The sequence below is a fragment of the Erpetoichthys calabaricus genome, chromosome 5 (assembly GCF_900747795.2).
Source record: "Erpetoichthys calabaricus chromosome 5, fErpCal1.3, whole genome shotgun sequence".
NCBI classification, from domain to species: domain Eukaryota; kingdom Metazoa; phylum Chordata; class Cladistia; order Polypteriformes; family Polypteridae; genus Erpetoichthys; species Erpetoichthys calabaricus.
In genome coordinates, this window is record NC_041398.2 from 23,850,588 (window position 1) to 23,874,398 (window position 23,811).

The 23,811-nt window shown below is 43.2% G+C and overlaps 1 protein-coding gene across 1 annotated transcript in view; it reads left to right on the top strand.

Moving 5' to 3' along the window:
• LOC127527757 (asialoglycoprotein receptor 1-like) overlaps positions 1-23,811 on the top strand; it is a 70,055-nt gene that overhangs the window by 1,265 nt on the left and 44,979 nt on the right. The gene's annotated exons all lie outside the window — the stretch shown is intronic.

Here is a 23,811-nt window from a genome sequence, read left to right on the forward strand (position 1 = left end):
TAGGACTTGTAAAAGCACTTCACTTCCAGATAATCAATCAAGGCATAAGCTGGGAGAACTTTGTGCACGTTCTGCGGCGGTGGGGGATGGAATAGCAGGCTGCTTGCTGCTTGTCTTTATTGGCACATTTACAGAACAAAAGACGCTGACGGAGAGGTGTGAATGGATTTAAGGTGGGCCGGATCTACGAGATTTTTCGCAGGCTCTGGTAATTCTAGTGTTAAATAACAGCGATTGTCCCAATGGACATCCTTTATTCAACAGATCTAAAGGACTGACACAGGACCATTTACATTCACAGTACATATTTGCCTGATTTTGTTTTCGAATGAATAAGTAAGTACTTATTATTAGCCCGGCAAAGAAGAGCACATGGGATGCCAGGTGTATTCTTATAAAGAGAACTGTGACCAGCAATGTGCAGTGTGTAAAAAAACAGTTTAGAAAAGGAGCTAGAAGGGACAGTTAAAAGAGATATTAAGAAGTGGGGATTCACTCCTGTAAAAGAGAGACGGAAAGTCATAGGAAATAAGGCATTTACTGGGAATTGATTTTAAATCAAAGATAAATGTGTGTAGTATGGATGTTGGTATAATGTTTTGGGGGGATGATGGTTTTTGGAAAAGAAAATGGGAAAATGAATGTTCCTTAACAAGAATAGTTTTGTTATATGTTGTAATGGAATTGGTGTGAACTTTCAACAAGACATAGTTGCTTTGTGGACTGTAATTTGCACTGTGTACTTATTTGCCTAATGCCTTTATTCAAGCAACATTTGAGATACGATTGATTACATTTCTTTTGTTTTTCCAATTGGAGAACAAACACAGAACATGACCTGCTTTTGGTCGCACAGAGTTAATAGGAGTATTTGAACCCACAACCTCTGGGTTTAAAGTTGAACGCCTAAACCACTATCTATCGATCTGTTATATAGTACATTTCATGGGGTTTGTTTCCTGCCTAGCTCCCCTGTGTTGGCTGGGATTGGCTCCAGCAGACCCCTGTGACCCTTTAGTTAGGATATAGTGGGTTGGAAAATGGATGGATGGATGGATAATGGATGGATGGATATACAGTAACCTCTCACTATATCACTCTTCGACTTTCACAGCTTCACTCTATCGCGGATTTTATATGTAAGTATATTTAAATATATATATCGCAGATTTTTTGCTGGTTCGCGGATTTCTGTGGACAATGGGTCTTTTAATTTCTGATACATGCTTCCTCTGTTGCTTTGCCCAGTTGATTTCATACAAGGGACGCTATTGGCAGATGGCTGAGAAGCTACCCAACCAGAGCGTGTATTACGTATTAAATAAAACTCCTCAAATATATTGTGAGCACGGGGGCTGTTCGCACCCCTAGACGATACGGACGCTCGTCTAAAAATGTTGAAAGATTACCTTCACATCGCTCTCTTCTGTGCAGCTGCTTTGTCAAGCGACATGATTCCCGCACGGTGCTTCGCATACTTAAAAGCTCGAAGGGCACGTATTGATTTTTGATTGTTTGTTTTTCTCAGTCTCTCTCACTCTCTCTGACATTCTCTGCTCATGACGGAGGGGTTGTGAGCAGAGGGGCTGTTTGCACACTGGCCTAGAGGATACGGATGCTCCTCTAAAAAATCCTGAAAGGCTGCTTTGTCCGGCGGTGCTTCGCATACTTAAAAGCCAAACAGCCCTATTGATTTTTGATTGTTTTCTTTTCTTTCTCTCTCCGACATTATCTGCTCCTGACGCGCACTCCTTTGAAGAGGAAGATATGTTTGCATTCTTTTAATTGTGAGACGGAACTGTCATCTCTGTCTTGTCATGGAGCATGTTTAAACTTTTGAAAAAGAGACAAATGTTTGTTTGCAGTGTTTGAATAAAGCTCCTGCCTCTCTTCAACCTCCTGTGTTTCTGTGCAAATCTGTGACCCAAGCATGACAATATAAAAATAACCATATAAACATATGGTTTCTACTTCGCGAATTTTCACCTTTCGCGGGGGGTTCTGCAATGCAACCCCCGCGATCGAGGAGGGATTACTGTATATACAGTAATCCCTCACTGTATCACGTTTCGACTTTCACAGCTTCACTCTATCGCAGATTTTATATGTAAGCATATCTAAATATATAACGCAGTTTTTTCGCTGTTTCATGGGTTTCTGTGGACAATGGGTCTTTTTACTTCTGGTACATGCTTCCTCAGTTGGTTTGCCCAGTTGATTTCATACAAGGGACGCTATTGGGAGATGGCTGAGAAGCTACCCAATCAGAGCATGCAGTTAAGTTCCTGTGTGCTGATTGGCTCAGCGACGGAGCGCCGAATTCGATTCTGCTGCGTTAACCAGGAAGTCTCGTCTCGCTCATTCAGCATCAACGTGTTTCGCTGTGTAAAGAGTTAACTTTTGTGCTCTTTTTTGTTTATCTTTGTGCATAGTCAAGCCCTTCGTTATGGCTCCAAAATGATCTGCTCCTGCTACCGTTTCAGGGGCCGTGCCCAAACACAAATGGAAGATGCTAACGATTGCCGAAAAGGTACAAGTTTTGGATATGTTGAAAGCAGGGAACAGCTACACCGCTGTAGGACGCCATTACAGCATCAATGAGTCCACAATTCTTTTTATTTAAAAAGGAGGAAAAGCATATAAGATCTACGGCCACAGTGTCCTTTAACCAGGGCGCAGAACGAGTTGTAAGTGGATGTAATAAGGCGGTAGTCCGGATGGAATCTGCTTTAGGGATTTGGATTGAAAACTTCCGGAAGAACAACGGCGGCGCTACACAATCGCCTGAAGAGGCTCCTTTAGAAGAGCTGTAACGTTCTCCTTTGTTGTGCAGTAAAATTAAACTCATCGTTGTCGGACAAGTCGTTGTGTCATTGTTGGTGAGTGACCATAATTTTCTACGTTCAGTACTTATTACATGTACATAGTTTAGTGTCACTAAATGTGACTGTGGAAAAAAACATTCGGGTTTTCCCAAACCAGAAACCCTGGATGACCAGCCAGGTCTGTACACTCCTCAGAACCCGCGACGCTGCCTTCAGGTTAGGTGATAGAGCTCTGTACAGGGCTGCCCGAGCAGCTCTGAAAAGTGGAATTAAAAATGCCAAGACGGACCATAAAAGGAGCATAGAGTCCCACCTGTCCATCCACAATACACGGGAGGTGTGGCAGGGAATACAAAACATCACAAACTACAGAGGCTGTGATGCAACAACAGATCTGAGTGCGCCGCTAGCAGAGGAGCTAAACTGCTTCTTTGCTCACTTTGAATCATCACAACAGCAGCACTCACCTGCTCCAGCCCTGCTCCCACCCTCACCGGGTTCCTGCACTACTCCACTCACTGTAAAGGGGCACGATGTCAGACGGGTGTTCCTGGCAGTGAACCCCAAGAAGGCTGCCTGCCCAGATGGAGTGCCTGGTAGGATGCTCAGAGCGTGTGCCCACCAGCTCACCTTTATCTTTACCAAAATTTTCAACCTCTCCCTAGCCCAGGCAGTCATTCCATCCTACCTAAAATCAGCCACAATCATTCCAGTGCCAAAGAAGTCTCCCATCACCAGCCTAAATGATTATCGCCCTGTGGCCCTCACTCCAGTAATCATGAAGTGTTTCGAGAGACTGGTTCTCCAGCACATCAAGGACTATCTCCCCCAAGACTTCGATCCCTACCAATTCGCATATCGCATGAACCGATCCACAGAAGACGCCATTGCTGTAGCTCTCCACTCTGTGCTGAGCCATCTGGAGCAGCAGCAGAGCTATGTCCGGATGCTGTTTGTGGATTACAGCTCAGCTTTTAATACAATCATTCCTGACATTCTCATCACCAAACTGGTCACTCTTGGCCTCCCCCCTCTCACATGTGTCTGGATAAAAGACTTTCTTACCAACCGACTCCAGACTGTGAGACTCGGACCCCACTACTCATCCATTCGCACACTGAACACCGGTACCCCACAAGGCTGTGTGCTGAGCCCCCTTCTGTACTGTCTCTACACCCATGACTGCAGTCCGGCACACAACAACATCCTCATCGTCAAGCTTGCTGATGACACCACAGTGGTCGGACTCATCTCAAAGGGAGACGAGGCAGCTTACAGAGAGGAGGTCCTGAAGTTGGCAGCCTGGTGTTCAAAGAACAATCTGGCTCTGAACACCAGGAAAACCAAGGAGATCATTGTCGACTTCAGGAGGCACAGCACCGACTTAGCCCCCCTTTACATTAACGGCGAGTGTGTGGAGAGGGTCCATACCTTCCGGTTTCTTGGCATCCTTATCTCCGCTGACATCTCCTGGACAGACAACATCACAGCAGTCATCAAGAAGGCTCAGCAGTGATTACACTTCCTGAGGGTCCTCAGAAAGCATAACCTGGACTCCAACCTGCTACTGACCTTCTACCGCTCGTCCATCGAAAGCCTGCTGATGTATTGTATCACAGTATGGTACGGCAGCTGCACCATGGCAGACAGGGACAGGCTTCAGCGAGTAGTAAAGGCAGCACAGAAGATCATCGGCTGCCCTCTCTCCTCCTTGATGGACATTTACACCTCCCGCTGCCTCAGCAGAGCAAAAAACATCATCAAGGACAGCTCCCACCGTGGCTCTGATCTGTTTGACCTGTTGCCCTCAGGGAGGCGCTACAGGTGCATCACAACAAGGACAAACAGACTCAAGAACAGTTTTTTCCCAAAAGCCACAACCATTCTAAACTCACACATGCACTGACTACACAGTCTAACCCCTCAACCCCTGGACTTCGTTCTATCCATGAACTGTGCAATATCCAATATCTAAATGGTACTGATATTAATTGTGTAATAGCTGTATACTGTACAATATCATTACTTTCAAGGTCCAACATCCACTACTCACTGCACATGATCATCATTATTGTGCAATATTTAAATTATGTGCAATAACCCAATAGTGCAATAGTTATGTATTCTTTCCAGTATTTAAATAAGCAATAACTCAATTTAGTTATTATTCTTTCCATTTGTATATAGCGTTGCAGAACTTTTTTTGCAGCTTTTTGCACCATTTGTTTATTTGTTTATTTACTTGTTGTGTTCTACATATACATTTAGGTCCATAAATATTTGGACAGAGACAACTTTTTTCTCATTTTGGTTCTGTACATTACCAAAATGAATTTTAACTCAGATGCAGTTGAAGTGCAGACTTTCAGCTTTAATTCAGTGGGGTGAACAAAACAATTGCATAAAAATGTGAGGCAACTAAAGCAGTTTTTAACACATTCCCTTCATTTCAGGGGCTCAAAAGTAATTGGACAAATTAAATAACTGGAAATAAAATGTTCATTTCTAATATTTGATTGAAAACCCTTTGCTGGCAATGGCAGCCTGAAGTCTTGAACTCATGGACATCACCAGATGCTGGGTTTCCTCCTTTTTAATGCTCTGCCAGGCCATTACTGCAGCGGCTTTCAGTTGCTGTTTGTTTGTGGGCCTTTCTGTCCGAAGTTTAGTCTTCAACAAGTGAAATGCCTGCTCAATTGGGTTAAGATCAGGTGACTGACTTGGCCATTCAAGAATTTTCCTTCTTTGCTTTAATAAACTCCTGGGTTGCTTTGGCTGTATGTTTTGGGTCATTGTCCATCTGTATCATGAAACGCCGCCCAATCAATTTGACTGCATTTAGCTGGATTTGAGCAGAAAGTATGTCTCTGAACACCTCAGAATTCATTCGGCTGCTTCTGTCCTGTGTCACACCATTGGGATTAATAAAGTATCTATCTATCTATCTATCTATCTATCTATCTATCTATCTATCTATCTATCTATCTATCTATCTATCTATCTATCTATCTATCTATCTATCTATCTATCTATCTATCTATCTATCTATCTATCTATCTATCTATCTATCTATCTATCTATCTAGTGTCCCAGTGCCACTGGCAGCCATGCACACACAAGCCATCACACTGCCTCCACCGTGTTTTACAGATGATGTGGTATGCTTTGGATAATTAGCTGTTCCACTCCTTCTCCATACTTTTTCTTGACATCATTCTGATAGAGGTTGATCTTGTTTCATCTGTCCAAAGAATGTTTTTCCAGAACTGTGCTGGCTTTTTTAGATGTTCTTTAGCAAAGTCCAATCTATCCTTTCTATTCTTGAGGCTTATGAGTGGCTTGCACCTTGCAGTGCACCCTCTGTATTTACTTTCATGCAGTCTTCTCTTTATGGTAGACTTGGATATTGATACGCCTACCCCCTGGAGAGTGTTGGTCACTTGGTTGGCTGTTGTGAAGGGGTTTCTCTTCACCATGGAAATGATTCTGCGATCATCCACCACTGTTGTTTTCCGTGGACGTCCAGGTCTTTTTACGTTACTGAGTTCACCAGTGCTTGTTTTCTTTCTCAGGATGTACCAAACTTTAGATTTTGCCACTCGTAATATTGTAGCAATTTCTCGGATGGGTTTTTTCTGTTTTTGCAGCTTTGACCACATGTTGTCTGTTCACATCAAAATCTTCCACATGCAAGCACCACACCTCAAATCAACTCCAGGTCTTTTATTTGCTTAATTGATAATGACATAACGACGGACTTGCCCACACCTGCCCATGAAATAGCCTTTGAGTCAATTGTCCAATTACTTTTGAGCCCCTGAAATGAAGGTTTTGTGTTCAAAAAATGCTTTAGTTGCCTCACATTTTTATGCAATCGTTTTGTTCAACCCACTGAATTAAAGCTGAAAGTCTGCACTTCAAGTGCATCTGAGTTTGTTTCATTTAAAATTCATTTTGGTAATGTACAGAACCAAAATTACAAAAAAGTTGTCACTGTATATATATATATATATATATATATATATATATATATATATATATATATATATATATACAGTGGACCCTTGACTTACAAACTCAATTTGTTCGCGAGGGCTGGTTGAAACTCAAGTTGGTTGTAAGTCAAGACTATTTTTCTCATAAGAAATAATGGAAATACCCATAATGCGTTCCTAAACTCCCACAGCAACACTTACTTAACCTTTTCATAATAAAAAAGGGTGTATAATGTGCATAATTTACCAAAACACCAATAATTTTTGCAATGTACTAACCAAAAAGTTATAAAAAGTGCCTAGCCTATCAGAAACAACAATTTCATACTGTACTCACCATTTAAATTGACATCTTTGGGCTGCAGGAAGGGAGGAGGAGGAGATGAAATGGAAGGTGGTTATTGTTTGGAAGGAGCCTCCTTATACAAATTTTTTCTTTGTAAAATTGTCGAGATGGTGGATTTCGACATGCTGTACATATTAGCGAGATCGGTCACACGAACACCACTCTCATATTTCCGCACCATTTCCTTCTTCGTTTCGATTGTGATTGCTTTCTTTACCTTTGTTACCTTCTCTTCCTTCCTTAGCAATTATCGAAAAAAATTATATAAATCACTGCACTGACCGAAATTACGTCCACAAACACATGTATCTGGGCTCCGACTGATGCTTACAAACGCTCTTGGCTGTTTGTTTACATTTATGCAAGCGGATACACGTGACCGCATTCAGGTCGTAACGCAAGATGTTGGTTGTAAATCAAAACAAAAATTTTGGTCGTAAATCAAGTTGTCCGCATGTCAGGCCGGTCGTATATCAAGGGTCGACTGTATATATAAATAAATATATATATATATATAATGTGATGAAGAGCGGCACGGTGGCGCAGTGGGTAGCACTGCTGCCTCGCAGTTGGGAGACCTGGGGACCTGGGTTCGCTTCCCGGGTCCTCCCTGCGTGGAGTTTGCATGTTCTCCCCGTGTCTGCGTGGGTTTCCTCCGGGCGCTCCGGTTTCCTCCCACAGTCCAAAGACATGCTGGTTAGGTGGATTGGCGATTCTAAATTGGCCCTAGTGTGTGCTTGGTGTGTGGGTGTGTTTGTGTGTGTCCTGCGGTGGGTTGGCACCCTGCCCGGGATTGGTTCCTGCCTTGTGCCCTGTGTTGGCTGGGATTGGCTCCAGCAGACCCCCGTGACCCTGTGTTCGGATTCAGCGGGTTGGAAAATGGATGGATGGATGGATATTGTGATGAATGGCCGGCTACATATTCTGGCCCTCACCCCCAGGCTGCCAGGAGGAGCTCTCCGGACAGCGTGAACGTGCCCCGAGTTCCAGCAGGGCCTCATGGACTATGTAGTTTTTATACGCAGCCCTGCTGGATACCTTGGGGGCCACCAGGAGTCGCTGTAGGGGGGCTTGTAGGCTCATACGTGCCCTATAACCCGGGAGTACGTCATGGTCACATGACAGGAAGGAACGATGTGCTCCCGGGGTGAAGAAAAGGACTATTTACCCTGGCCTGGAAGTAATAAGGACTTGTGGGTGTTGGAACAGGAACCACTTCCAGGTCAGGGGGTATAAAGGACTCCGGGGAAAGCCCAGACACTGAGTTAAGCTGGGAGGTAGGGTGGCGAAGTGTCTGGGAGAGGAGGAATGTTATTGAGTATTGGTATTGTGATTTATGAGTAGTGTGGAAAGGAGGGTTATTTTACAAGAAAATAATGAAGTCTTGTACATTCACCTGGTGTCTGGAGTGGTACCTGAGGGTTCAAGAGGCGGACGAAAGCCTCTACTGCTACACTGGCGTAGTCGGCAGGATTCTCTGGCTGTCTGTTGGCAGGGGACCTGTAATTCAATCAAATGTCATGTATGCAGATGACCCTAAGAAGGTCCCGCTTCAACACACGAAGGGGTAAACACCACCCACTATAGAGAGTAATACGCCAGTGTAGCAGTAGAGGCTTTCGTCTGCCTCTTGAACCCTCCAGACACCAGGTGAAAGTACAATATATATACACAGTATACTGTATACACACATACAGGTACTCTTGTCTTTCTCTCATATCTCTAAAGATGTGTATGTTTTGTTAATCTGAAATTGTGTAGGTCAATTTAGAAAATTATTTTCTTGATTTTGCAATGACCTTTCTTTATACAAGGCAATATTCATTTATTCTCTTTTACAATATGGCTTTTGTTCAGTATTTTTCTCATTAGTGGAAAAGTTTACTCTTTAAATTTTATGCTTATTTATTGTCCCGTAACATCTTTTTTTGTTTGTTTATGGGCACTACTATTTCACAGATGGCACTACTAAGACATGTCTCTTGATTCCTGGGGTCCGCAGTTCTGCTCATCGTGAGTTTAGCTAACAGAAGGTTAAACAGCGGTGTGACTCTGCTCACAATCCATGATTTGGATAAATTCTGAAAGTCAAAGCCTTTCTTTGTGAATGCCTACTTGGTCTGTTCTGGTATTGAATCTTCTGCTTTCACTTTGCTCTTGCTTAATGTCTGGTTTTTGGTGCTTGTTTTCTTGTTTTGACATTTCAGTAATAACCTTTTTTTGGTATTGTGAAAGTGAATAATTTCCTGGTTTTACGTATTCATTGTTTTTGAGCAGCTCATTTTCCTGACAGTACAGTCATGATGTGTGTTTAGGTGCATGAATTGGCTTTGTGGTGAACTGGCACTCGGTCCAGGTTTGGGTCTTACCTTGCACTGGATATTGCCAATATAGGCTCTAACATGGATTACTGTAGTGGGTTTGAGAATATATGTATGTGTTGTGGGATATGGCCGGCCATTCATCTCGGCCAATACCCCCAGGCCGCTAGATGGAGCCTTCCTTGCAACGTGGAGATGCCCCGAATTCCAGCAGGGCATCATGGACTATGGAATTTTGATACACAGCCCTGCTGGATAACGCCGGGGCCACCAGGGGATGCTGCAGGGAGACGCAGAGATGTTTATTTTCCATACAGCCTGGAAGTAGATCCCAGTCACATGCTTGGAAGAAATAAAGTGTTTCCAGGATGATGAAGAAAAGGAGTTTTTATCTGACCCGGAAGTGTTAACAGTCACATGGACAGAGAGAGAAACACTTCCGGATCAAGGACTATAAAAGGACTGTAGGAGATCCCAGACTTTGAGCTGAGCTGGGTGGAAGGGTGGCAACGTGTCTGGGAGAGTGGAGGATTGTTTATTGTAGTATTGTTATTGATTTATATGAGTATTGTGGAGAGGAGGGTGCTTTGTGCACTGTTTATTAATAATAAATTAAATATTTTGGATTTTATCTAGTGTCTGGCGTGGTGACTGAGGGTTCAAGGGAGCAATAGCGCCCTCTATCTGTCACAGTGTTTATGCATGTAGTATTCCTGAATATATGAGGCATTAAAAGATTCCAATAGTAAGAGCTTCTGAGGCTTGGGACAAAAAGAATGGACTTCACATAACCACAATTTAGGCAAATGGCATGTTGGTCATTATGTCAAGAACAACTGTGATTAATCTATGGGATGAGGTGGTGAATACAAGTTCCTGATTTTTAAAGGACACTAACACTGACTAAATCCAGATTTTCTTAATCTGTTAGTATCCTGCTGTGTAAAGCACAATCCATTACAAATTTCAGTTTATTTCTACATATTAGTAAGTTTTCAAAGCACAAAGAACCAACATTACAGTATATGCAAAAAAAAAAACCTTTGCAGAATGAAATGGTATTTTGCCAAACAGTGGCTGTATGATAGAGGCGGCCTTCGGGGTGTGCGGGGCCTAGGGCTGAACAACCCCATGTGGGGCCAGTTACATCAAACGCTGTTACCGGTATGAGTGGACTGTATAAACTTGCGTGTGAATTTTAAAAAAATAATGTTAACATACACCAGATTTTCTCATTACTTTTTTCAGCTAAATTTTTGCAAGATAACACGCAGACTTTATCAAAATATTACTGGAGAATATGACTTGACAAATATGCTCGAATGGGACACGTGGAATTCAAAATCAGGGCCCACTAAGGTCTCCCCACTTGCCACCCCCAAACACCACTCTTGCTGTATGAGGAACCACACAACCCAATAAAGAGCCAGTAATTTTAAGAGTGTAGGTTGGGTGTGCAATTAGTGTCAAAGAAGAGTCAATATTAGACATAAAACACTAATCTAGGTATACACTGTATTACATTCTGAAAGTACAGACAGGATTGAAGTAGTCTTATGACCATGCTAGTTAAACATCTCAATATAAGATGACTACATCTAGAAAACAGAGCAATCACTTAGGCTTTGAATTTGTTAGTTTAAGTAGTAATTAGAATAGCTCTAACAGTAAATAACATTAGAGTAAGGATAAAAGAACAGTGCAACAAGAATGTCTTCTTCTTCTTTCAGCTGCTCCCGTTAGGGGTTGCCACTGCAGATCATCTTCTTTTAACATTAAAGATAAAGTCCATCCAGTCCAATTATGCAGACGTGTACAGCCTTAGTCTACTTCTGCATTGTGATAATGTTTTGCCACCCCACTGCACGACAAACCACCTGGATTGGGACCCGAGTAGGACTGGGAGTACAGGCATGTAGAGGACCAGAAAAAGGAAAACAGATTAGTCACAGATTAAATGAAACTAAAACAGAATACTTAACTGTCAATTTTAATCTATTCAAACATGTGTGTATGATAGATTAAGCAAAGGCCAAATTAGAAAAATGGGTCTTTAGAATTTTTTCAAAAGATTTCCACAGAGACAGCATGGTTGGTTTCTCTCAGCAGGGCATTCCACAATTTAGGGTTTGTAGTTCTCGAATTCCTGGTTTTCAGTATACTTGGCCAGACCAGATTTAGATTGCGAGTTGAAGTGAGAGACACTTTAAATTATAGGCAGGACTGAGACTGTTCACTGTCTTATATGCATTTAACAATTTTTTAAAATCAATCCTAAAGGATATCAACAGCCATTCAAGCTGGTGAAATAGGCTCAGTTTTGCTTTTCTTGGCTGAGATTCACTGAAGCTGATTGATGTCTGTTTTAGGTAATCCTGACAGAAGTGCATTACAGTAATCTAGCTGACTAAATACAAAAGCACAAATGAATGTTTTGCATACTGAAATGTCAATATATAGATCAGACTTTTGCAATATTTCTTAAATTAATTACATTTTTAAATTTAATTCTGAATCTGTTAAAAAAAGCTTTTTTTTTATTATTTCTGACTTGATAATTAAGCCCAAGCTATCAAGTTTATTTATAAAACTCTACCTTCCAAAGCTCTTCTCAATTCTTCCAACTACCTCTCCACTTCCTCTTTCTTTTTGGCGCTACACAAAACAATGTTATCAGCAAAACGCCTGCACCAGGGGGACTGGTCTTTTATCTCATGACTCGAACAACAACCAGAATAAAGAATAAAAGACTTAAAGAAGATCCCTGGTGCAGATCTACTCTATCTGGGATGCTCCCTGTGACTCCAACACTGTGCTTAACCCGAGTCCAGCATCGTCAGCAAAGTCAAAACCAACATTGTTGCTGCTGAAGCAAATTATGTTCAATTCAAGGATCAACAAGGCACAGTAGCCTATTTGTCTATTATATAGTGCCCTCACATATCTATCTATCTATCTATCTATCTATCTATCTATCTATCTATCTATCTATCTATCTATCTATCTATCTATCTATCTATCTATCTATCTATCTATCTATCTATCTATCTATCTATCTATCTATCTATCTATCTATCTATCTATCTATCTATCTGAACAAACAGTTTGCTTTCAACTTTATTATTTTTGTTAATTTATGCAATGAATTGGATTGCTTTCGCCAGTTTATTGCAACGCATGTGCAGATTATACACAACAAGATGGCTTTGCACACTGGCACATTTCACTTCAGTGTGGTCCAATTTCTGAAGCGACTTGTGAAATAATTATTTCAGCACAGTGATTCAGAATGCATTTCCTGTCCTTTGAGTATCGTGGTAAAATGGCCTTTAAAGTCAATCATCTAGCAGTTGTCAGCATGGCTCCCTGATAACTCCAGAATTCAGGCAGTTCCCTGCACTGAGTTTGTACCTTCCTGCACAACTGCTGCTTTCTTCATCATCCCACAAATGTGCATATTAGGCTGACTGCCAGCTCCAAATGGGCCCTGTGTAAATGAATGTGCAATTGATTAGTTCCTCATCCAAGGTGACTTACCTTGCCGTCAGAGCTTCTGCATTTTTTCTGGCCCTTTATGACCTTGTAATTAAATAAAAGTGAAGTTATAAAATAAGTGAATGATTTCCATTGTGTAATGGCTTTTCCCACTTTATTGCCAAGTAAGCCTGTTACCACACTGTTCCTCCTGAATCCGAGGTTCGACAATCTGATGGACCGGAATGTGATCCCTCTGTAGTTGGAACACACCCTCCGGTCCCCCTTCTTAAAGAGGGGGACCACCATCTTGGTCTACCAATCCAGAGGCACTGTCCCTGATGTCCATGCAATGTTCTAGAGGCGTGTCAACCAAGACAGTCCTACAACAGCCAGAGCCTTGAGGAACTCCGGGCATATCTCATCAACCCCTATGCCCTGCCACCAAGGAGTTTTTTTACCACCTTGGTGACCTCAGTCCCAGAGATTGGAGAGCCCACCTCAGAGTCCCCAGGTTCTGCTTTCTCATTGGAAGGCATGTTAGTGGAATTGAGGAGGTCTTCGAAGTACTTCCCCCACCGATCCACAACGTCCCGAGTTGAGGCCAGCAGTGCACCATCCCCACTATATACAGTGTTGACACTGCACTGCTTCCCCCTCCTGAGATGCCGGATGGTGGACCAGAATCTCCTCAAAGTCATCTGGAAGTCGTTCTCCATGGCCTCCCCAAACTCCTCCCACGCCCATGTTCTTGCCTTAGCAACGACTGAAGCCGCATTCTGTTTGGTCTGCCGGTACCTATTAGCTGCCTCCAGAGTCCCACAGGACTAGTTCTTCAGCATCCCTCACCGCCGGTGTCCACCAACAGGTTTGGGGATTGCCTGCCATGACAGGCACCGACCACCTTACGGCCACAGCTCTGGTCAGCCGCCTCAACAATGGAGGTAGACGTTCCCAGCAGACCCTCACAATACATTTGGGCCTACTAGGCCTGACCGGCATCCTTCACCACCATCAAAGTGAACTCACCACCAGGTGGTGATCATTTGACAGCTCTGCCCCTCTCTTCACCCGAGTGTCCAAGACATGTAGCTGCAAGTCTGACGACACGACCACAAAGTCGATCATCGAACTGAGGCCTAGGGTGTCCTGGTGCCAGGTGCACATATGAACACCCCTATGCTTGGACATGGTGTTCGTTATGGACAATCCGTGGCGAGCACAGAAGTCCAATAACAAAACACCGCTCAGGTTCAGATCGGGGGACCATTCCTCCCAGTCACGCCCTTCCAGGTCTCCCTGTCATTGTCCACGTGAGCATTGAAGTCTCCCAGCAGAACAAGAGAGTCCCCAGAAGGTATGCCCTCTAGCAGCCTCTCCAGCGACTCCAAAAAGGGTGGGTACTCCACACTGCTGTTTGGCGCATACGCACAAACAACAGTTAGGACCCATCCCCCCACCTGGAGGCGGAGGGAGGCTACCCTTTCATTTACTGGGGTGAACCCCAATGAACAGGATCCAAGTCGGGGGGTAATAAGTATGCCCATACCCGCTCGGCGCCTCTCACTGGGGGCAAATCCAGAGTAGTAGAGAGTCCAGCCCCTCTCAAGGAGATTAGTTCCAGAGTCTAAGCTGTGCATCAAGGTGAGCTGGACTATATCTAGCCGGAACCTCCCGACCTTGCGCACTAGCTCAGGCTCCTTCCCCTTCAGAGAGCTGACATTCCACATCCCAAGAGCCAGCTTCTGTAACCGAGGATCGGACCGCCAAGGTCACCACCTTTGACCACCACCCAACCCATACTGCACCCAACCTCTTTGGCCCCTTCTACAGGTGGTGAGCCCATGGGAAGGGGGACCCACATCGTCTCTTCGTGGTGTGCCCTTACCGAGCCCCATGGGTGCAGGCCCGGCCACCAGGTGCTCACCATCAAGCCCCACCTCCAGGCCTCCAGATAGTCGAACCTCGGATACATGAGGAACAGTGTGGTTTTCGTCCTGGTTGTGGAACAGTGGACCAGCTCTACACCCTTGGCAGGGTCCTGGAGGTTGCATGGGAGTTTGCCCAACCAGTCTACATGTGTTTTGTGGACTTGGAAAAGGTGTTCGACAGTGTCCTTTGGGGAATCCTGTGCTTCAAGAGTATGGGGTACCGGACTCCCTGATAAGGGCTGTTTGGTCCCTGTACAACTGGTGTCAGAGCTTGGTCTGCATTGCCGGCAGTAAGTCGAACCCATTTCCAGTGAGAGTTGGACTCCGCCTGGGCTGCCCTTTGTCACTGATTCTGTTTATAACTTTTATGGACAGAGTTTCTAGGCGCAGCCAGGGTGTTGAGGGGGTCCGGTTTGGTGGGCTCAGGCTTGGGTCACTGGTTTTTCCAAATGATGTTGTCCTGTTTGCTTCATCAGGCCATGATCTTCAGCTCTCTCTGGATCGGTTCGCAGCTGAGTGTGAAGCGGCTGGGATGGGAATCATCTCTTCCAAATCTGAGAACATGGTCCTCAGCCGGAAAAGGGTGGTGTGCTTTCTTAGGGTTGGTAGCGAGATCCTGCCCCAAGTGGAAGAGTTCAAGTATCTCAGGGTCTTGTTCACAAGTGAGGGAAGAATGGAGCAGGAGATCGACAGGCGGATTGATGTGGCGTCCGCAGTGATGCAGGCTCTGCATCGGTCTCAATTTACCAGTCGATCTACGTTCCTACCCTCACTTATGGTCATGAGCTATGGGTAGTGACCAAAAGAACGAGATCGCGAGTACAAGTGGCTGAAATGAGTTTCTTCCGCAGGGTGTCTGGGCTTTCCCTTAAAGACAGGGTGAGAAGCTCAGTCATCCGAGAGGAGCTCAGAGTAGAGCCGCTGCTCCTCCGCATCGAGAGGAGTCAGATGAAGAGGCTCGGGCATCTGATCAGGATGCCTCCTGGACGCCTCCCTGGTGAGGTATTCTGGGCACGTCTAACCGGGAGGAGGCCCCGGGAAAGACCCAGGACACGCTGGATGGACTATGTCTCTCGGCTGGCCTAGGAATGCCTTGGGATTCCCCCGGAAGAGCTAGAAGAAGTGGCCGGGGAGATGGAAGTCTGGGCATCTCTGCTCAAGCTGCTGCCCCCGCGACCCGATCTCGGATAAGCAGAAGAGGATGGATGGATAGATGGATGGTAAGCCAGTTACTCCATTCTATCACTCTAAGAATCATTCCTGTATTAAAATAGCAATTTGCCTTATTGTTACTGAATGATTCATGGACATTGTGCCCTATAAATATCCAGGTAATGTATGGTGGGGTGTGAGTGACTGGGAATGGAGGATTTGGGGACATGTCCCTTCCACATTACACACTCATATTCATTACATTAGCCTCTAAGTACAGCCAATCTGCACTTCCATACCAAGCCATTCACTAAACCTGCTTACCTTGAGCAGGGTCATAAAGAAACTGGAGGCTATTGATGCAAGCATCAGACACAAGGTAGGAAAAATCCCTGGGCAGGGTATCAGCCCATCTCAGGGAATACACACACACACATACACGTCCACTAGGACCAGTTTAGCATTGCCAGTCCACCTAACCTACATGTCTTTAGACTGTGGGAGGAGATTGGAGCAACCTGAGGAAACCCATGGTGACAACACATAAACTCGACACAGACATGAGCCCTGGGCTCCTTACTGCCTTTTGAATAAAACTGCTCTTCAAAGGTCTGTCATTAAAATGGATTTTTTAGAAATCTTGTTTTCAAGGCATTTATTACAATTAAAAAAGTACATTTCATGGCTATTTATTTAAAGAATGCCATTATCAGAGTTAGCTGATATGAAACAGGTAATATAGAATAACACGAGCATTCATGCAGAGAACCTGTCAGGAAGTGAAGCTGAATGTGTACTGATTGTAAATCTTGTAACCGATATTACTACATTGCTCTAGGAAAGGAACTTACTCTTTCCTAATATGACGATGTCAGAAATGTGTGGGTAGCTACAGGAAATGTCAATGTTGGGCAATCACAGAGATGAATCTGAAAGGTTTGTAATCAAGATGATTTATACAGAATAAAAATCTTTGTGTCTTCATCTGCTGCCTTGGGTTTTTTGCAGTGCAGCCTCATTTTTTCCTTTTTCTTATTAATGGACTGTGCCAGGTAATTCTTACATCTGTATCATTATGCAGGTGCATGGTGCTCTAGGCATCACATATGAGGGGGAACACAAAAATTCCCACAATCGGTCAATAGCGCAAGAGTAGGGTGTAGTTATCAAATAAGCCATTAGGTATCATGTGCCTACAGTCTGAACAATCAGTCAGGTGAGAGACACTGTGCTGAGTTGATCAAGTGTGTACAGTTAGTTCCATATTTTCCCCTATTTTCAGGGGCTCAAAAGTATTTGTGCACTCTGACATAATCATGAATATAATGAGTATTTTCAAAACTTGGTTACTAGGGTGTTGTACCGTGTTAGTCATTATGAATGTAGAGAAAAGCCAAGCAAAATGACACCTTTTATTAGCTAACTAAAACGATTACAATATGCAAGCTTTCGAGGCAACTCAGGTCCCTTCTTCAGGCAAGATGTTGATGTTGATGATTTTGCTTGGCTTTTCAATACTTGGTTGAAAATCATTTACAGTCAGTGACTGCCTGAAGTCTGGAACCCATGACCATCTCCAAGTGATCCATATTACTAACCGAAGGTTGTAAACCGGATGGGCGCAGGGCTCACCGGATGTACTGACAACACGCGCGCCTACAACGCGCTTGCGAAAGGAGTCACGGCACACACCAACTGTGACAATGCACTCGCGAAAGGAGTCACGGCTCAAACCAAAGGTCCATGCTGTGACAACGCGCGCGCCTACAACGCGCTTACGAAAGGAGTCACGGTACACACCAACTGTGACAATGCACTTGCGAAAGGAGTCACAGCTCAAACCAAAGGTCTATGCCGTGACAACGCGCGCGCCTACAACGCGCTTGCGAAAAGAGTCATGGCTCAAACCAACTCTGACAACACACACGCCTACAACGCACTTGCGAAAGGAGTCGCGGCTCAAACCAAAGAAAACACAGAAACGAGACTACGACCTGTGAACTACACCTCAGGTAAAGCGTGCACGCCAGGTTGTACGGCCGCCCGGACGCGACCGCCCACACCACCGCATAGGTCCATGCTGTGACAATGCTCAAACCAAAGTTCCATGCTGTGACAAAGCGCGCGCCTACAACGCGCCTGCGAAAGGAGTCACGGCTCAAAAACGAAAGGATTCATGTCTCAAACCGCGGGGCGAAGGGCTCACCAACTAACAACAGAAACGACAATATTCAGCGCATATTTCAATTGCATGGCTCACCGGATGTACGGCATCCCCGGATGTACGGAATCCCCGAATCCCCAAAGGTCCATGCTGTGACAACGCGCGCGGCTCAAACCAAGAGTCACGGATCAAAACCAAAAGGATTCACGGGCTCAAACCAAAGGTCCATGCTGCAAGCCTACAACGCGCTTGCGAAAAGAGTCACGGCTCAACAATGAAATGATTCACGTTTCAAACCGCGGGGCGCATGGCTCACCGGATATACGGAATCTCCAAAGGTCCATGCTGTGACAACGCGTGCGGCTCAAACCAAAGGTCCATGCTGTGAGCGCGCCTACAACGCGCTTGCGAAAGGAGTTACGGCTCAAATCAAAGGTCCACGCGCTTGCCTACAACGCGCTTGCGAAAGGAGTCACAGCTCAAACCAACTAACAACAGAAATGACAATATTCAGTGCATATTTCAATCGCATTCCAGTATTACAGTATTACAGTACGGAAACCCCATACATCCACACTACACAGCATATGTACGCTGGCACCTACAACACAAGCGCCTATACAGTAATAATAAGCCACAGAAAACACCGAGACAAGAGCAGATGGATAAACACAATAAACGAACGCTCCGCATTAAACGTAAGTGCCATTATAATTCATAACAGTAAACGATGTATAGCTAACGGAGTCACGGCTCCAAAACGAAACAGCTGAACTAAGGGAAATACACACACAATCCCGCATGGATAGACACAATGAACGCAGGCGCCTACAACGCGCTTCTACACTAAAATATATTTCATACATATATGTGCGACAACTCAACAACATTAATAACAATTATACCTCTATTGTAATTACAATATATTTATTAATGTACGTGCATATATATGTATTTCATTAAATCCATAACCTCCCAAAACAATCCCACCCTCCATCGTGTGTCATCCCTCCAACGATTGTATGAAACACAGACTGATTGCCGTGCCTCCATATACATACATATATATGTATTTAATTAAATCCATAGCCTCCCACAACACTCCCACCCTCCATCATCTGTCATCCCTTCGATTATATGACACACAGAGTGATTGCCATGCGTTTATTTGCGATTCGTTAGAGAATCGGGGGTTTACTGGTGGTTTTCTACCCTACTGCTGCTTTGCCAGGCCTTTACTGCTGCTGTCTTCACGTGCTGCTTGTCCCTTGGACTTTCTGCCATCAATTTTGTCTTTAGTAAGTGAAATCCATGTCCAGTTGGGTTGAGGTCAGTTGATTGATTTGGCCACTGAAGAATATTCCACTACTTTGCTTTGAAAGCACTTTTCACAGTATGTTTTGTCTCATTGTCCATCTGTACTATGAAGTGTCGTGTTGAAGCATTTGTCTGAATCTGAGCAGACAGTATAGCGCCCTGCACACTTCAGAATTCATCCTTCAACTTTTATCAGTAGTCATATCATCAGTAAACACCAGTGACCCACTTCCATTGGCAGTCAGGCATCCCCCATGCCATAACACAGCCTCCACCACGTTTCACAGATGATGTGGTATGCAACAGATCAATATAATTGAAAGAGGGTGTACTTATTTTTACACATACCTATATACCTATAGACTATTTTACTTTTGGCATTCCAACAGTGGGTACAGACAGTCTTCTGTTGCTTATTGTAGGTGATAAAATAATTATGTCCTGTTATACTCAACTTAGTGCTGATCTTAAAAGCAAAAACAGTAAAGAAAAATTTCATAAATTCCTGTGGGCCGGTATTCTGACACCCAAACTTAGGTCACCATTGTGGCTGTGGTATTGTTCCAGTCCACTCACATCTATATCATGACACCAATCTTCAGCCCTAGTACCACTTTACTTTGGTGGGTGGAATAGAAAATGGAATGATGTCTGTCAACTTTAATGTCATGTCCACACAGTTTGGACAAACTCACTTTCTTTTACTTAACCTACACCCTAAAAATAGCTTTACTTTGTGAGTGGTCAGATAACTACACTAACACCAGATTCACACCACAAGCCACACATCTGTGTTGCTTAAATGCTCTTCATTCTAAATCACACCAACTCCGTCTCCATTTTCATTAACTTATGAATATGTTAAGGAAGGTTTTTGTTGAAAGTAGTGAAAAATACATCAACAATATTTTTGAGAATGGGTCATTAATAAAATAATGAACTATCAATGATCTAAATAATTTGATTTAATAATACCAAATTTTAGTAGTGAGTATGTAGTGTTACTTTACTCTTTATTGTGATTCAAAGCAAAAATAAAATTTCACATGCGTAATTGCAATGGTTCCATTTTAAATTAAATGTCATTGCAGCCCTAAAGAACTGTAGACATTCTAACAGATTTTTTTCCTTGGTGCTGACCCTGTGTACAGTGCCTAAAAAAGTCTACAAACCCCTGCCAAAATCACAGATTTTTGTGTAATAAAAAAATGAAAACAAGATAAATCCTGTCAGAACTTAATCCACCTTTATTGCAAAACTGCAATCTGTACAAATAAGGTGAAAACAAATAAGAAACCGTCTGGTGAAAAAATCATACAAACCCCTAGTTGCTTTAGTGTGCACACCCCTTAAACTAATACTTAGTTGAAGCACCTTTTGATTTTATTACACCACTCAGTCTTTTGGGGTAAGAACCTATCAGTTTGGCACATCTAGACATGGAGATTTTTGCCCACTCCTCCTTCCAAAAAAATTCCTGATGTGTCAAATTATGAGGGCACCTCCTGTGCACAGCTCTATTCAGGTCACCCCACAGATTTTCAATTGGATTAAGGTCTGGGCTCTAGCTGGGTCATTCCAGAACATTGATCCTCCTATTATGAAGCCGTTGTTTTCTTGATTTTGATGTATGCTTTTAGTTGTTGTCATGCTGAAAGGTGAAGTTCCTCTTCATCTTCAGCTTCCAAGCAGATGCTTTAGGGTTTTCTACCAAAATGAACTGATACTTGCAGCTATTCACAATTTCATCCTCCTTTACTAAAGATTCAGTTCCAGCTGCAGATAAGCAGCCTCAAAGCATGATGCTTCCTCCACCATGCTTCACTGTGGTAATGGCGTTCTTCTGATGATATGTTGTGTTATTTTACTACCAAAAATTCCTTTTGGAATTATGGCCAAATATATCAACCTTGATCTCATCAGACCATAATAAACATTTTACACATGGTTGTGGGAGACTGGGTATTCTTTTTGCAAAGTCTACCTAGGCTTGGATGTTTGTCTTTGTGAGAAAGTGCTTTCGTCTTGCTATCCTCTTCCACAACTCAGACATATGAAGAACACGACTGATTGTTGTCATATATTGGGAGAAACCAGTACTTGCCAAAAGATCCAGTAGGTTCTTTAATGTTGTTGTAGGCCTCTTGGTGGCCTCCCAAACCAGTTCTCTTCTTGTCTTCTCATCAATCTTGGAGGGATGTCCTGATCTTGGTAGAGTCACAGTTGAGCCATTATTTCTCCACTTATTCATAACTGTCTTCCCCATGCTCTATGGGATGTTTAATGCTTCGGATACCTTTCTGTATGCCTGTACTGATTGATACCTTTCAGTGATGAGATACCATTCATGTTTTAAACGCTCTTTGTAGACTATGGCATTTGGAGTATTTTGCAACCAAGAGGATATCGGAATAATCCTACAGGAACAGCTAAACTTTATCTGAACTCAATCAGAGCTACATTAATTGATGTCAGGTATACTGTATACTAACTACTATTTGAGATGAGACTTATTGTGATTGGTTGATTCTGAGCTCAGCCCCATCCTTGATTATTAAAGGGTGTGCACACTAACGCAACCAGGTGTTTGTATGATTTTATTCCTTTTTTCAATAAAGTTTCTGATTTGTTTTCACCTGCTTTGTATAGATAGCAATTTTGCAATAAAGGTAGTGTAAGTTCTGACAGGATTTATCTTGGTTTCTTTTTTTTTATTACACAAAATCTGAGATTTTGGCAGGGATGTGTAGACAGTTTATATTCACTTTATCATAATTAATGATGATGTTATCTACTAGTTTCTTCCTTTAATGTGTCAATTCAGAAATTCCTAGTAAGGTTTTTCTTTTCCTTTATTAAATACTAGCTGTGCCTCCCGGTTCCACTCGCGTATTAGTGAAAAAGGGCAGTGAGGAGGGCCCTGCCCAGCTCCCCACTCCTGACGTCATGCTTACCCCTCCCCTCAGCCAGCTGCATCTCTCTTGGATTTGCGCAAATAAATCGGTACTGCAAGCAAACTGTGATACTTAGCGCAATGAGAGAAGTCGCAAAATCAATCAGAATGTTCAAGCAAATTATAGAAAAAAACCCGATCTAAATCCATTAAGTAGTTTTCTTGAAAAGCGGACAGTCAGACAGACAGACATTCAATTTTATATATATACTAGCAAAATACCCGCGCTTCGCAGTGGAGAAGTAGTGTGTTAAAGAGGTTATGTAAACATATATACAGTGATCCCTTGCTATATCGCGCTTCGCCTTTCGCGGCTTCACTCCATCGCGGATTTTATATGTAAGCATATTTAAATATATATCGCGGATTTTTTGCTGGTTTGCAGATTTCTGCGGACAATGGGTCTTTTAATTTCTGGTACATGCTTCCTCGGTTGGTTTGCCCAGTTGATTTCATACAAGGGACGCTATTGGCAGATGGCTGTGAAGCTAGATTGCTTACTTTTCTCTCTCTCTTGCGCTGACTATCTGTGATCCTGACGTATGGGGATTGAGCAGGGGGGCTGTTTGCACACCTAGACGATACGGACGCTCGTCTAAAAATGCTGAAAGATTATCTTCACGTTGCTATCTTTTGTGCAGCTGCTTCCTGAAACGACATACTGCACGATGCTTCGCATACTTAAAAGCTCGAAGGGCACGTATTGATTTTTGACTGAAAAACAAACTCTGTCTCTCTCTCTCTCTCTCTGCTCCTGACGGAGGGGGTGTGAGCTGCCGCCTTTAACAGCTTTGTGCCGCGGTGCTTCGCATACTTAAAAGCCAAACAGCCCTATTGATTTGTTTGCTAGAGATTGTTTTCTCTATCTATGTGACATTCTGTGCTCCTGACACGCACTCCTTTGAAGAGGAAGATATGTTTGCATTCTTTTAATTGTGAGACAGAACTGTCATCTCTGTCTTGTCATGGAGCACAGTTTAAACTTTTGAAAAAGAGACAAATATTTGTTTGCAGTGTTTGAATAACGTTCCTGTCTCTCTACAACCTCCTGTGTTTCTGCGCAAATCTGTGACCCAAGCATGACAATATAAAAATAACCATATAAACATATGGTTTCTACTTCACGGATTTTCTTATTTCGCGGGTGGCTCTGGAACGCAACCCCCGCGATGGAGGAGGGATTACTGTATACATATACATATATACATATATATACATATCTACATATACACATATCTACATATACATATATATACATATATACATATATATATATATATATATATATATATATATATATATATATATATATATATACAGTGGAACCTCTAGA